The sequence below is a fragment of the Euprymna scolopes genome, chromosome 9, assembly GCF_053919585.1.
Source record: "Euprymna scolopes isolate OS-2025 chromosome 9, ASM5391958v1, whole genome shotgun sequence".
Lineage (NCBI taxonomy): Eukaryota > Metazoa > Mollusca > Cephalopoda > Sepiida > Sepiolidae > Euprymna > Euprymna scolopes.
The window spans coordinates 144,181,148-144,199,117 of NC_136490.1; the positions used below are offsets into that span (position 1 = coordinate 144,181,148).

The window sequence follows — 17,970 nt, forward strand, 5'->3', positions numbered from 1 at the left end:
AGGGGCAACAACTACTGGGGTACTATGTAGGCATTTGGGCAGCAAGGTGTCGGTTCACGTTACACTTGAACTTCTGCACGTCAGTACTGTTGGGGAAGCAGGGACCTGGAATGGAATTCCAGAGTCTAGCGGTTCTGGGGAAGAAACTATTGGAGTAAAAAGATCTTTTACATCTAGGGATCTCTACAGTGTAGGGTGGGATTTAGCAGCCTGTCGGGTTTGTCGAGGGTGCACACGTCGTGGGGCACAAGTGATTGCAGTTCGTCAGAGCATTCACCACTAAAATACTTGTAGAAAAGGCAGAGGGATGCAACATTTCGTCGATGGGACATAGGCTGAAGCTTAGATGCCTGTTCAGGGCCTATCAGGTTTGCGACTCTCTTTTGAACCTTGTCAAGGAGCGAGAGACTAGTAGCAGATGCACCAGCCCAGATGTGGCAGCAATACTCCATACATGGGCGAATGGTGGCCTTATAGAGGTACAGGATACTTTCGGGTGTTAGTAGTTTTCTAGCACGGTAGAGAGAGCCCACCTTTCTTGCAGCGGCCCTGGCAATGCCTTCAATGTAATTGTTCCAACTCATGTTTCCTGTGAACGTTAGGCCAAGGAGTTTGAAAGATGGACTCTCAGATAAAGAGTCGTTGGCCATTGCTATGGGTGGTAGAGAGGGTTTCTTGTAATTATTGAATGAAACTAGTTTAGTCTTGGCAGCATTGAACGCGACCAACCACTTTTGTCCCCATTCCACTACAGATTGGAGGTCTTCCTCTAGTGTTTCTGCCATTTCTTTAGAAATGTGTTCATTCGTCTTCCTGTCGTGCCTGCCATAGAGTGTAGTGTCATCAGCATATATACCCATCTCAGAGGCAATGTTGTCGGGGAGGTCATTTATGAATATAAGGAACAATAGAGGTCCAAGGATAGAACCCTGGGGCACCCCCGCATTTATATCATATTGTTTAGATGTACGACCGTCGAGGACAACCTGGATTTTTCTCTTATCTAAGAAGGATTTAATTATGTTAAGTATTCTACCAGTGATACCGTATGATCTAATTTTCCTGAGGAGAACCTCCTGCCATACCCTGTCAAAAGCCTTAAATATATCTAGAGCTACTGCTCTGCCCTCTCCCGCTTTGTCCAGTGAATGGTATATACGTTCAGAGATCACAGTTAGGATGTCTGCTGTGGAACGGGCTTGTCTAAATCTATATTGTTTGTCAGTCAGTAGTTTAGCATCTGTAAGATGATGGACTAGAGCATGGTTAATTATGGTCTAAAATATTTTGGCAAAAAGTGGGAGGAGGCTAATGGGGCGATAATTTGATGGGTCTGTCCTTTCGCCAGAATTCTTGAATACTGGTACAACAGAAGCAGTTTTCCAACAGACCGGAAAGCAAGCTTCATTAAGGCATTTGTTGTAGAGTTTGGAGAGAACTGAAGCTACTTCGGCAGAGCACTTTTTTAATAGCAAAGCTGGGATAAGATCGGGTCCACATGCTTTTGAGGTATCAAGGTTTTTTATGATAGCATGCACCTGAGCAGGGGTGGTTTTCAGATCGTCTAGTGTGGCGTCTGTTCGCATAGGAAAGTCAGGTAGGGGGTGGTTGGAAGGGTCCAGTGTGGAGTTTGAGGCAAACCGACTGGCAAGCATGTTAGCCTTGTCGGTTGCTGAGGAGACAACCTCGTGATTGTTGGTTAGTGGGGGAATTCTTTATTAATTACTAGACTATCCGTGACCCGTTGGGTCAGTATGTTATATTAGCTATGGAATTAATGCATGGGCGTGACAGTTGTGACGTAAAGAAAATAGTTTATTCTGACATAAAAGAAACATTTCTATGAAGAAAAAAGAATATAGATATATTTCTATGAGTCGTTCTGTTTATAACTGTTTATTTTGGAATAAAAAAAAAACTTACAGCCATTGCATTATAAGTGGTTTTGGTAAATGTGCACTGAACAGATACCATAATACTTAAAGTTAAATTAAAATTTTGATATATCTTTTAATTTAAACGAGAACAAAAAACGATTGGGACGCTGAAAACATACACATTAAACATTACGTTTTATAGTCGCGTTGATTATTTATCTGTAACGCAAATTAAAAAGCATATTTTCGGGGTTATTTCTTTATGTTGGTAATGTATGAATGTTTTTTTTTAAGAAAAGTTGTATTAAAAGAGAATAAATTAAAATAAAAAGGAAGGCGGTGGGTAAAGCGCCGTTGTAAAATGCTCTTATGGTCGTCAACGGGTTAAGGTAAATTCATTTATAAGGAAATTTAGTTAAAATAAGTTAAACGTAATACGGAAATGAATGATGTAAAAAATGCAGAAAGTATTAACAATTGTTTATCTTGATAATTTAAACGTGAAAATAGACAATTGGGACGCTGAAAACGTACACAGTAAAACAATACGTTTCATTGTCGTGTTGATTATTTGTTTATGTACGTATGCGGGGCCGGAGGTTGTAAATCAGATGTTGGGTTACAACACCCGTTATAAGGTCATTTGAGTTTTATAATTATATAGATTTATATTATATTATACCCAATATATGGTTGCAAAGGTGAAACAAATATATATATAGATTTCGTGCAATCAGTTAGAATCGAAACCGCAACTCAAATTAATTGCGCTCGAGCCTTAGTCATTAACATCTGGACTATTGTCCTCTGAATATGAAATAGCTAAATATGAACTAAAGTTACCAAATAAATGTATATATATATATATATATATATATATATATATATATATATATATATATACATATATTTGCGCCTGCATAGAAGATAACTTTCCGTCGATTTCCGCCTGTCAGTTTTCAATTTCCTTCAGTTTTGACACCTTAACAGCTATTTTTACCAGGTAAAAACTTATTAAAAACAGTTCACAAATAATCTAATCATATGACCAGCCTTATGACAATTTTCTAACTTTGCGTCTTGGAGTAAATACAATTTTACAAAATGGAGACAGACAGACAGCCATAGTGACTATTATATATGAAATTAAAATACATATTTAGCCCCTTTAAATATAGTTTTCACCATCTTCTCCATAAATATTGTTTCCTAAATCGTAAACTGTTTCGACCACTTCCGTTAACAATTATTTTAACTGGGTAAATCCCGATTCATAACTATATTGTTTTATTGCTTCGTCTTACACGTGTTTTATTGAATCGCGTGAATATACCAAAACAAATCATTAGGGCCTTATATTAGATCATCGGGAAAATATCCATAGTTTCTCCTTGGATTTAAAAGATTAAGTAATGTTAGAATAATTCGGAAACTTTCACAAATCACCAGAGAAATTATTAAAAAAAAAAACATAAAATAAAACTAGTAAAAAGTTTTACGTATTATATAAAATATTAAAATTTACCAGATATACTTACCCATTAATTAAAACCCCACGAAAGGGACAAAATCTGTATATGACGCCATATTTGAATTCATTAATTAGTTTTGTAATTTTTTATTAACGTTATTGAATATATACATTATAGACATGTATTTGTTTACAAAGGGTTATATATATATATATATATATGTGTATGTATGCATATGAAGGCTTCCATCAGTCTTGACAGACTATGGATACCCACTGTAAGGGTGCCTGCGCGTGAAATTTGTGTTGCAAGACTTGCGCAACCTCTAACCACGCCTCTCCTGTGTAAACATTGTTGCATACCAGTGGCAAGTTGAGGTACAAGACGACTGGAAACAATGCCGAGATAAGCGGAGAGCACATACAGCGCCTAGAATTCCCAAATGGTCACCCATCTGGTATTAGCCAGGCTCAACGTTGCTTAACTTCGGTGATCTGACGAGAACCGGTGTGTCAACGTGATTATGCGTTATGTATGCATATATATATATATATATATATATATATATATATATATATATATATATATATATATATATATATATATATATATATATATATATATATATATATATATATATATATATATATATATATATATATATATATATATATATATATATATATATATATATATATATATATATATATATATATATAAACTGAATACCTGTTTGTCTGCGTATACTTGTGCGTATATTGTAACGGCTTGTTTCTTATATAAATAAGGGTTAGAGAATCTACATAATATATAAGAATATATGATGTAAGATTTGCCACAGAAAACAATGGAAACGTTTTTAAATCTCTAATTTTGTGCTTATGAGGGCTATGCGCACATAAACCTTAAAACATCAAATACAGCCTATTTTGAATAAATTTCTATCGTCAGCATGAACTTGTCCGGAAATACAATGAAATGGTGCCGCATTTTAAACATACCCTCTATCTTCCGGATATCTACGTTACTCTATCATTAAGTTATCACGGTGACATATCCTCCCTAACACATCAAATATGTATATTTGATTTGGAAGAAATTAAAAACATATGCATAAGGAATTTATTCAAAGAGTTTTACCTTACATACTCTTCCGAATATATTAGAGCGGCAAACTGGAGGCAAGGGCAGTAAAAATGTAAAAAAATGTAACAGTGTTATGACTATAGTAAAAACAAGACAGTAATAATCCGTATGTGATACTGAAAAATTTCGTATCCTTTTACTAGATGTTATGAAAAAATCCAGTAAATCGTATTTTATTAAAGATTAAAAAGAGTAAAAGGTAGTATCTGTTTATTTTGATGCTCTCAATTAAACATGACGGCATCCCTCGAAGCCTAAATTATTTGTTTTTCTTCTGGTTGCCATTTTAGAAGAAATAATTTTTTTCTCAATTAAAAATTGGCATTATGTCTTATTCTATCATCAAGTCCAACACAAACAAATTCCTGATGAACTTTCCCCTTAAATAATGACACCTTATCAAATCCCCAATACTAACTATTACTACGATACTATCCCATTGATTACTGTACACACAATAACCCTTATCCCCGAATGGCTTCTGGACCTTGATAAGTGGTGAACCCCCCATGTAAAAAAAGACTTAATAGAAGTAAATGCGACGAAGTTTGTGTTAAATTATCTGCCCTTTTTTTCTGCCAAATACATGATGTCATCCAGAATACCACAGGAATTTGCACTCAGGCAATAGTCCAGCATTGAGACCCTTTAATAGAAACCTGTAATACATTTCTGTTTTCTTTTAAAGTGACGTATTTTAAACTTGATATAGATTTGGTCACATTTGTTTTTTTAAACTAAATCCATAAGCAGTGTATCATTTACTGAATGGTTCCTTTTCACTACCCACAGAAACGCATAAATATTTATTGGTTTATTTTATTGGTGGCAACGAGGTTGATGGAGAAACGTTTATGATGAAGTGAAATTATAATGCAGTTAAATAACAGGTTCCACCAAAGACATTAAAATGTTAGTCTATCGCAATATGCACTTGGTCACCTAAAGCAGATTCAAAAACAAATAAGCCTTATAAAGGCAAACCGAGGTTCAACTGAAGAACATGTACGGAGGCACACCTGTCGCAGATTAAATAGCAATTTTAATGTTGAATAAAGCGTGTGAACATCCTAAAAATTGTTGATATTTAATAAACGACAATTTATGCGTAAAACGGAAAGGCATAGAACTCAGGATCCTCTACAATATTAACTTCTGGAATAGCCAAGATGAATAAAATTTCAAGTTATGCAGCAAAGTTTCGCAACTAAATAATACAATATCCTATCAAATAATAATAAATGTTTCATTCTTAAAATTGAATTGTGCGAAATCAGGATAATTATATTTTTCTTTTCAAAAAAATAGTCACAACTTATCAAGGCCCTGAGATCACTCGAGGATGTGGGTTAATGAGTGTGCAGTAGTCAATGGGACAATATCGTAGTAATCGTTAGTAATGGAAATTTGGGAAATTGGATTACTTAAGAGGATGGCTAATCAACAATTTGTTTACGTTGGACTTGAAGACGACTATATTGTAATCATCTGGATAGCAGGGAAAAGGAAAAGAGTTACATAGTAATGCAGTTATAAGAATAAGCTCTGTTCATGGAATCTACGTTTAGTATTTTACTACGATAGTATTTTCAGCTAGGCGAATGTTTTTCGTGACAGTTTGGCAAGGGGAGACAAAAAATTGGGGCTTAGACAACCACTTGTCATGACAATAACGACGAAGCAGAGACAGGTTCGCAACGTTTCTTCTATGGGGAAAAAGTCGAAGGGAATAGAAAAGGGCATCTATTCTCTATTTAAAAGATGTGCATAATTATTAGAGATGATATTAATGACCAAATATAAATTACATTTATCAAGTACCAATCAATAGTAAGAGTTTTATACGCGTTCTAGAGGGAGTAACTTTTCATGGGGATCTCTTATATATTAAACATTCACACAAGGTGACCCCGATATATGTATCAAGGAAATGAGGATCTAATGATCTATTTATGAAATGTATATAAATTTTAAACTTATTCTTGAATGGCCTCTGCGGCTTGATAAGCGTTTGCTATAAGATACAAAATTATTCTATTTCAAAGATGAAGAGTCACGTCATTCGGAAACCGTATATATCTGCCTGAACAACTTTTATCGGTAAATACTAGGCCAGATTCTGCAGCATATAGGCTTTGAGACTTAACATGGCTGCAGTAAACAACGAAATATTTTTATTCATGAATTTTGGAGATAAGGATTTATTATTATTATTATTATTATTATTATTATTATTATTATTATTATTATCATCATTATTATTATTATTGTTATTATTATTATTATTATTATTATTATTATTATTATTATTATTATTATTATTATTATTATCATCTATATATTAATACGATAGCGTGTGTGTTCTTTTGTGTGTCATGCTTTCCGGCAAATTTGATTGGTTGAGATTTAATTTTGGAATAGACATTTAATTTCGGAATACACATTTACGAACACTCTAGGTTCTATTCGATTAGCGTGGTCTCACCGTTATATTTGTTTTTAATTCTATAAAATTTAGGGTTTTATCTTTCAAAAGTTGCTAAGAAATAATTGATTTTAAGTTATTCCGTAATAAAAAAAATATAACACAATCTCTTGGTTGGCGGGGACAAGAATTGAGCAGTTATTATTATTTTTTTCCTTGTTTATTCTTTTACATTTGTTTATTGAGAGACAGAGAGAGAGAGAGAGAGAGAGAGAGAGAGAGAGAGAGCGAGAAAGATGCTGATGTCTTTGTCAATTAAAATATTATTGCTACTACAACAACCTTTACATGTAAACAAAAGCCAAGATATTACCGTCGAACACGTTATTAGCGAAACAAAACTGGTTTTGTATATAAAATATTTTTATAAAAACATTAAATTTAATATATATATATATATATATATATATATATATTAAATTCCTTTTTGTAAATAAATTATTTTTATTACAACATTGTTTTAACTAAAATAATCTCATGAAAAACTGTTTTTGGTGCATAAAATATTTTAATCTATATATTAATACGATAGCGTGTGTGTTCTTTTCTGTATCATATTTATTTTTTTTCTTCCGGGTGTCTGTCGTTTAATTGTTATGCCTTTACATTTCTTGTAATAAATAATTTTACCAAGAATTCTTCATCAGTTTTGGTTTCGGTTTCTATTATAGCTGAAAGAACTAAAATTATATATACATACATTCTTTTTTCTTCATAAGTTTTGATTTCGGTTTCGATTCAAGCTGATGCACCCAAGCTATATGGATATATTTTTATTTTTGAAATCACAAGTTTATAATATATAAGAATGGATCGAAAATTAAGTCTTGTAATAATATATACGAAATCTGCATGAATTAAAATATCATATTTAAGCATATTTTACGACCAAGCTATGCCAGGCGTTCTTGCTAACTTATATATATATATATATATATATATATATATATATATATATATATATATAGTTTTAACAAAAGAACTATATTAATATCAGGGTGTCTCCATTTACGCTGAACATTCGTAAAAATGCTAACATCAATATATTACATATGAAAGAGTCCACTGTGGAATTTGCACAGGTCCCGCTAGTTATTATTATTTTGAAATCTTAATTCCTATCTGCAAAAATATCGTGCATATGACATCCTGTTCCAAATATGCGACTACCGTGTGATCGGTATTGATAATTTCGTTACTGTAATATATGTTTGGAAATGAACACTCGCAATGCATTCCATACAAAGAAGAAAATGTGGACAGTGTATATCTTTATATTCATATCCAACATATTGATTCTACATAGTGTTTATTTTTGTTTGTTTGAAAGAAATATATATTATGCTTGCAGCAGAAGATAGCGTAATTAAAAGCATGGTTCATCAAGTCTACAACGATATAAATTGCTGATGCCTCATCTCGTAAACATAGCAATCATGTCAATAAAATGCGTTATGCTTCAATCGAATAAGTAGATATGTGAAATAGAAAAGCCATTCAATTTAAAAATGTGCAAAATATTTCAGAATTATATTGAATAAAAATATTATTTATTCTTAAGAACATGAATAATTATTCTAATAAAAATGCCTTGGCAAAACATAATCACGTCTATTTATCACTCTGTACTAAAACAATCGCATACGCGCATTGGACTTTAGTTAATTGAAACCATTTGAAGTGTTACTTTTCTGTAATTTGGAACTAATTATTACCGATATGAAACAAATTGGAAATATAACAAAGATAAAGTAGAAACCGAAAGTAGAAGAATCTTTAAGATTATCTTAGTAATATCTAAATATATTAAACGTAGAATGAAATTCGTCAAGCAAGTCTTATAAATGATCTTCATGACAATGATTTAATGTTAACTAAAACATTCTAAATTCCTATGGAGCTGCCTGACAATTTTGAAATGAGTTAATGGATTGCCAAGTGTTTGTTAATAGCAAATTCTTTGAGGTGAGCCATTCGAAAGTGTCCATGCTTATTAAAATGTTATTCGTAATCAATTGATGGTTGTAGGTGACCTGATGAAAAAATATATCTAAATCAAATTCACACAATTATAGACAGTATTGATTATCCAACTGAGTTTTTTTAATAGTTTGAAGTTGAGAAAAAAGGATGCTCCTCTTTACAATCTGATAAAGACCTTTGCTGTATCAATAAAGCTGTTTCGTAATCTTACTTTTGTAAAGTTTCCGATCGCTCAATATGTCCTATGAAAATTATAATGTCTCATGTTTTCAAAGTATATTAATGTTCGTCCGTCGGAATGACGAAGACCATCTGGTCGTACGAGGGACGATGGATGGCGCACGCAAGGAGTTTGTTTTGTAAACATCCTCTTATATACAGTGTTTGGCATTCCAAAATTGTCATGAATCTGGTTTTGATATTCCCAAACTGTCATGTATCTGGTGTTGGTATTCCCAAATTGTCGTGTATCTGGTTTTGGTATTCCTAAATTGTCATGCATCTAGTTTTGGTATTCCAAAATTGTCATGAATCTGGTGTTGGTATTCCCAAATTGTCATGTATCTGGTTTTGGTATTCCCAAATTGTCGTGCATCTTGTTTTGGTATTCCCAAATTGTCATGCATCTGGTTTTGGTATTCCCAAATTGTCATGCATCTGGTTTTGGTATTCCCAAATTGTCATGCATCTGGTTTTGGTATTCCCAAATTGTCATGCATCCGGTGTTGGTATTCCCAAATTGTCATGCATCTGGTTTTGGTACTCCCAAATTGTCATGCATCTGGTTTTGGTATTCCCAAATTGTCATGTATCTGGTTTTGGTATTCCCAAATTGTCATGCATCTGGTGTTGGTATTCCCAAATTGTCATGCATCTGGTTTTGGTATTCCCAAATTGTCATGCATCTGGTTTTTGGTATTCCCAAATTGTCATGCATATGGTGTTGGTATTCCCAAATTGTCATGTATCTGGTTTTGGTATTCCCAAATTGTCGTGCATCTGGGTTTGGTATTCCACAATTGTCGTGTATCTGGTTTTGGTATTCCCAAATTGTCATGCATCTGGTTTTGGTATTCCCAAATTGTCATGTATCTGGTTTTGGTATTCCCAAATTGTCATGCATCTGGTGTTGGTTTTCCCAAATTGTCATGCATCTGGTGTTGGAATTCCCAAATTGTCATGCATCTGGTTTTGGTATTCCCAAATTGTCATGCATCTGGTTTTGGTATTCCCAAATTGTCATGCATCCGATGTTGGTATTCCCAAATTGTCATGCATCTGGTTTTGGTATTCCCAAATTGTCATGCATCTGGTTTTGGTATTCCCAAATTGTCATGTATCTGGTGTTGGTATTCCCAAATTGTCATGCATCTGGTGTTGGTATTCCCAAATTGTCATGCATCTGGTGTTGGTATTCCCAAATTGTCATGCATCTGGTTTTTGGTATTCCCAAATTGTCGTGCATCTGGTGTTGGTATTCCCAAATTGTCATGCATCCGGTGTTGGTATTCCCAAATTGTCATGTATCTGGTTTTGGTATTCCCAAATTGTCATGCATCTGGTTTTTGGTATTCCCAAATTGTCATGCATCTGGTGTTGGTATTCCCAAATTGTCATGTATCTGGTTTTGGTATTCCCAAATCGTCGTGCATCTGGTTTTGGTATTCCCAAATTGTCATGTATCTTGTTTTGGTATTCCCAAATTGTCATGCATCTGGTTTTGGTATTCCCAAATTGTCATGCATCTGGTTTTGGTATTCCACAATTGTCATGCATCTGTTACTAGACACTCCTAATGTTGTTTTACTTTAGTGATTAAGAGATCACCGATGTTTGAACATGATTATCAACGGTCGATGCCTCCATTCAGTCTCGAAATAGAAATGATATCCCCCTGTAGGGGTAGCTGCGCGTGTAATTGTGAGGCAATGGTGGCACAATCCCTAACAACACATTTCCTGAATAGGCACTGCTTGAGTCCAGTGGCAAGGAGAAGCTCAGGACGACTAGAAACAATGCCAAGATAAGCAGAGAACATATACACTTAGAAGTCTCAAATGGACACCTATTAAGTATTGACCAGGTTCAACATTGTTTTACTTCGGTGATTCAGCTGGAACCGGGTTGTCAACGTGATAATGCCGGAGATATAATAAACATATCGAAGAAGACGTGTGTGTGTATTCATCCTCCGAATAGCTACGATGTAAAACGTCTTATCGTTGTAAAATAAACTTATAAATCTGGCAAGTGAAATTGATTTACATAAACTGTTTGCTTTTGAACTTTAAAACCCTGAGTGTCAATCAATTCTTGTAGCAGAGGGGAAAATCAAAAACCTTTTGTAATCTCAAGTATTGAACTGAACGAAATTAACACACAGAACATACACTTTTAAATAAGAAAAACAACACTGAACTCTTTTATCGTTTACTAAAAAGAATAGTTTGTTTCGCCTGTCGTCTTAATTACCGTACATTATGTAAAACATCATGTATGAAATAAAATTATATCACAATAAAACGTACTAACCTGCTCAACAAAAAACGCTACTCTAATAAAATAAAACAGTAGACGTATGTGTGTGTAAATATCTAACCGGTAAACTCTTGAACTACTGGTCACATAACACTGAAATTCTCAGAAAATAATATTCATGCACCAAGGATGGTTTATAGCGAGTAAATTATTTGTTTACATGCATGGATAACTCGTACAGATATCGGCAATTTTACATGAAAAATGCATTAACCACTAGCCGACATTTTTTGCGCATGCGCACACTTAAAACAGCATAAACCTAGAACGCTAGTAATTTTGATATGTCTTTGTATTAATAAAAAACGAAAAAAATACGTAAATTTCACTCGCAGTTTTTAATTTGTTAACACAAAGAAAAAATATATATCTTTTTATTATTCACTTATTGAAGGCATACCTGTATATTTATTATTATTATTATTATTATTATTATTATTATTATTATTATTATTATTATTATTATTATTATTAGATAAACAATTATTAATTACAAAGAAATATTCGGTGTTTTTACAGTGTACGGACCGTGTTACATTTCAGAGAGGATTTCAAAATTAAATAAACTTTTTATGGTAGCTTTGTTTTTTATTAAATTGTTATTTGGAAGTGCAGACCAGTAAAAAGGCGCCCGTCCACATGTTAAGAATGGTTTTCTAAACAACGTTATTCTTTTAGCATAATCCGTAAACTGCACATGTACCAAAAATTCTTACGTTTCGAATGCGTGCGTTTTTTTTTTCAGATGTTACATTGCATTTAGGAAACATACCTATATATATTCGATTCAGTTATCGATTAGATAGAAACATGCCTATATATATTTGATTAATGTACCGATTAGATAGAAACATATCTATATATATTTGATGCAAGTATCGATTAGATAGAAACATACCTATATATATTTGATTCATGTATCGATGAGATAGAAACATACCTATATATATTTAATTAAGGTATCGATTAGATAGAAACATACCTATATATATTTGATTCATGTATCGATGAGATAGAAGCATGCCTATATATATTTGAGTCATTTATCGATTAGATAGAAATATGCCTATATATATTTGATTTATTTATTGATTAGATAGAGACATACCTATATATATTTGAGTCATTTATCGATTAGATAAAAACATACCTATACATATATATATTTGATTCATGTATCGATTAGATAGAAACATTCCTATATATATATATATATTTGATTCATTTATCGATTAGATGGAAACACACCTATATATATATATATTTGATTCATTTATCGATTAGATAGAAACATACCTATATATATTTGATTCATTTATCGATTAGAAAGAAACATACCTATATATATTTGATTCATTTATCGATTAGAAAGAAACATACCTATATAAATATTTGATTCATTTATCGATTAGATAGAAACATACCTATATATATTTGATTCATTTATCGATTAGATAGAAACATACCTATATATATATTTGATTCATTTATCGATTAGATAGAAACATACCTATATATATATTTGATTCATTTATCGATAAGATAGAAACATACCTATATATATTTGATTCATTTATCGATTAGAAAGAAACATACCTATATATATTTGATTCATTTATCGATTAGAAAGAAACATACCTATATAAATATTTGATTCATTTATCGATTAGATAGAAACATACCTATATATATTTGATTCATTTATCGATTAGATAGAAACATACCTATATATATATTTGATTCATTTATCGATTAGATAGAAACATACCTATATATATATTTGATTCATTTATCGATAAGATAGAAACATACCTATATATATTTAATTCATTTATCGATTAGATAGAAACATACCTATATAAATATTTGATTCATTTATCGATTAGAAAGAAATATACCTATATAAATATTTGATTTATTTATCGATTAGATGGAAACATACCTATATATATTTGATTCATTTGTCGATTAGATAGAAACATACCTATATATATTTGATTCATTTTTCGATTAGATGGAAACATACCTATATAAATATTTGATTCATTTATCGATTAGATGGAAACATAACTATATATATTTGATTCATGTATCGATTAGATGGAAACATACCTATATATATTTGATTTATTTATCGATTAGATGGAAACATACCTATATATATTTGATTCATGTATCGATTAGATGGAAACATGCCTATATATATTTGATTTATTTATCGATTAGATGGAAACATACCTATATATATTTGATTTATTTATCGATTAGATGGAAACATACCTATATATATTTGATTTATTTATCGATTAGATGGAAACATACCTATATATATATTTGATTTATTTATCGATTAGATGGAAACATAACTATATATATTTGATTCATTTTTCGATTAGATGGAAACATACCTATATATATTTGATTTATTTATCGATTAGATGGAAACATAACTATATATATTTGATTTATTTATCGATTAGATGGAAACATAACTATATATATTTGATTTATTTATCGATTAGATAGAAACATACCTATATATATTTGATTTATTTATCGATTAGATAGAAACATACCTATATATATTTGATTCATGTATCGATTAGATGGAAACATAACTATATATATTTGATTTATTTATCGATTAGATGGAAACATACCTATATATATTTGATTTATTTATCGATTAGATAGAAACATACCTATATATATTTGATTCATTTATCGATTAGATAGAAACATACCTATATATATTTGATTCATTTATCGATTAGATAGAAACATACCTATATATATATATGATTCATTTATCGATTAGATAGAAACATACCTATATATATATTTTATTCATTTATCGATTAGATAGAAACATACCTATATATATTTGATTCATTTATCGATTATATAGAAACATACCTATATATATATATTTGATTCATGTACCGATTAGATGGAAACATACCTATATATATATATTTGATTTATGTATCGATTAAATAGAAACATACCTATATATGTTTGATTCATTTATCGATTAGATAGAAACATACCTATATATATTTGATTCATGTATCGATTAGATAGAGGAATATTGATACAAAACAGAAATTGCCATTTTTTCCGAATGCATGCGTTTTTACTACTTTTAGTTTTTCTGATCGAGCTTTTTCACACATTATTATTATTATTATGCCAACACAAATAAGGTATATTTCTAAAAAAATAATATCTAATCAGATAAAATGTCTCATATACTTTATATTTTACATTTATGATAAAAATGCATACACTCGGTTATCTTCGACACGGCGCTCACAGTAGAACAAGTAATTTCCGTGAATATGATTTTCATAACAAAAACAAAGCATGTATTCATGTTCGAATCCTCGACTAATGGAAATCCGCCAAAATAATCAGACTATCGTCTGCCACTTATTTCAATCAAAACACGGCTACGAGACTTTCTAACACATAAAAGATTGATACGAAAGCAATCATTCAAACATAAACCGAGGTTTTCTTTCTCATTATTTTTAAACGAAATTAAATAAAATTTGATGTTGACCTAAAAATGAAATTTTATTTATAAAGTTTCTTTCATCCCGGCCCCAGCATCGATATAAGTGCATCGACATTACTTTCTCTTTGCACCTGTTTCCTTGAGATAAGTTTCTTTTCTCCAAATAATATCATTGATTTACATGGCTTCTTCATTTTTCTTGAAATAATGTTTCTCTTTTCATTAAACCGTTAGGTGAAAGTGCATAATAATTAATAAACCCTCCCTCATGTTAAGAATGGGTTTTTAAATAATGACGTTATTATTTCAGCATTGTTCGTACATTGGATAAGTACCAAAAATTCTGTGAACACGGGAGTTTAGGTAGCAAAATAATCTCTAACCCTCTATCAAATAAAAGAAACCAAACTCCCTAATCAGCGTTATGTTATTATGCCAACAATATATAAACAACAACATCGACATTTGAAAAGTTGACTTTTAAATAAGCAGAAATATTTTTTTAAAATAAGAAATATTAAAACCACTTTAAAAAAAAAACAACATTTTTTTAGATTTAAACAATACATTTTTCTTTTTATTAATATAATATGAATCTTCTTTGTTTAATTTTAAACAATATAAATATTTTTTCTTTTTATTAATATAATATGAATCTTCTTTTTTAATTTTAAACAATATAAATATTTTCTTTTTATTAATATAATATGAATCTTCTCTTTTATTTTAAACAATATACAAATAACTTTTTGTAATTTTATTTTTAACGGATTCACCTAGAAGTTTTGCGTTTATGTATTTTTGGTACTGCGCTATTTTAAAATAGTTTTTTTTCAGGTTAATTTTAAGTTTCGCGTTATCATTGTTTTAATTAAATTGTAAGGTGGAAGTAGAGAATACTTACAAAACATCTTCATTGGGGTTGTTGTTTTTCACACGCTTTGGATAGAATTGAAACCGTTATCTTCAGACAATGTCCATTTGGAAACGTAGAGATTCAACGTCTCTATATACTGCACCACGGGTCCCGAAGGGGGATCAAGGTTTGATTCTTTGATCTTATAAATTCACGTTTATTTATTATCTGATCTTCCATAGTCGGGTCCGTACCGATTGGTATATATATTATTCCTTAATTGGAATTCATTTTTGAGATGAGTATTATATATATTAATTTATCTTTATTTCGGACTATTATGTTCACCTTTATTAGTTGTTGTTTTCATCTTTATTTGTTGTTGTTTTTCACCCTTACAAAACACTCCTCATGTTAGAAATGGCTTTTGGAACAATAACGTTATTTCAGCTGGTACAAAAAATACATAACTACCGAACTTTTATAATTTTTAACTGTAAATTTTCACTTGGTTTCTACCTTCACATTTCCCTTTAAGATGACGAGTTTTACTGGCTTTCTGGTATGCTGAAAACGAATATCGAATTTTAATTTCCGCAAATAAGTACTTTTTGATTCTTAAAGAGTATAATTATTTTATGTGAAAAATGGTGGCCATAGTTGTGAAAGTGAATACACGTGGAGATTAATACATTTCAAAATAATTGAAAGAGAATACACGATAAAATTATTAAAAGTCACAATAGAATACGCGTGTTTAATATTAATTTTTATCGTTTATAATTACTCACGCGATTTAATAATAATCACGTGATTCAATTTTAACTTAAAAATAAAGCTTTTTACATTGTATAAAATTATAAAAAGTTATATTTATATTGTTTAAACTTAAACTTAATTGTTTTTAAATGATAAAAACTGTATTTTTATATCGCTTTAAAACATGTTCATAGTTTATAATTATGAAAAGTCCTATTTATATTGTTTAATTATTTATATATATTCTGACAATTTAATATTTCTCTTTATATTAATATTGTTTATCATTAAAAAAGTATTCATTATTTAAAATTATTTTTAAAAATGTTTACATTGTTTTCATGATAACATAACGGATCAATTATAATCTTTTGCAAGAATATCGAATTTCTCGCCCTAAAACTGAAGACCCACTACTCAAAACAACGAGGGATTACAAAAAGACTGATTGGGAAGCGATCAGGGAGCTCATCAGAGATGCCCCATGGCAAAATATCTTTACTCTTCCAGCGGAACAGTGTGCAAATGAGACAACTGAATGGTTCAAAACTGCTATTGAAGCACATGTTCCCGCACGGAAATTCTATAGCAAGCCCCACTCTCCCCAATGGTTTACTTCTGCTTGTGCAGCTGCCATTTGTCAAAGGCAGCATGCGTTCCGCAGATTCAACCGACATAAGTCCAGCTCAAATAAACAGAAGTTTATAGAAGCTAGAAATAATTGTAAGAGAGTGATAGAGACAGCTAAGACAGATTACTCTGAAACCACCAGAAGCGCATCGAAGCACAGAAATTAGGAACCCGGGATTTTTGGAAAATCTACAACAGCGTAGTTAATAATGGACAGTCAACTATTCCCCCACTAACAAACAATCATGAGGTTGTTTGCACGGCAACTGACAATGCTAACCTGCTTGCCAGTCGGTTTGCCTCAAACTCCACACTGAACTCGGTACACCACTCACTCCCTGATTTTCCTCTGCGAACAGACGCCACACTTGACGATTTGAAAATCACCCCTTCTCAGGTACATGCTATTATAAAAAACCTAGACACCTCAAAATCATGTGGACCAGATCTCATCCCGGCTGTGCTATTAAAAAAATGTTCTGCCGAGGTTGCTTCAGTTCTGTCCAAACTTTACAATAAATGCCTTAACGAATCTTGTTTTCCCGACTGCTGGAAAACCGCCTCAGTGGTACCAGTCTTCAAGAATTCTGGTGAAAGAACTGATCCACTAAATTATCGCCCCATTAGCCTCCTCCCGCTTTTCGCCAAAATATTTGAATCCTTAGTAAATCTAGCCCTAGTCCAGCACCTAACAGCTGCTAAAC

The 17,970-nt window shown here is 31.4% G+C and overlaps 1 pseudogene; it reads right to left on the reverse strand.

The window, feature by feature from the left end:
* Positions 1–3,766: 3,766 nt before the first annotated feature.
* On the reverse strand, positions 3,767–3,883 carry LOC145285094 (5S ribosomal RNA; annotated as a pseudogene).
* Between the last annotated feature and the right edge of the window lie 14,087 nt (positions 3,884–17,970).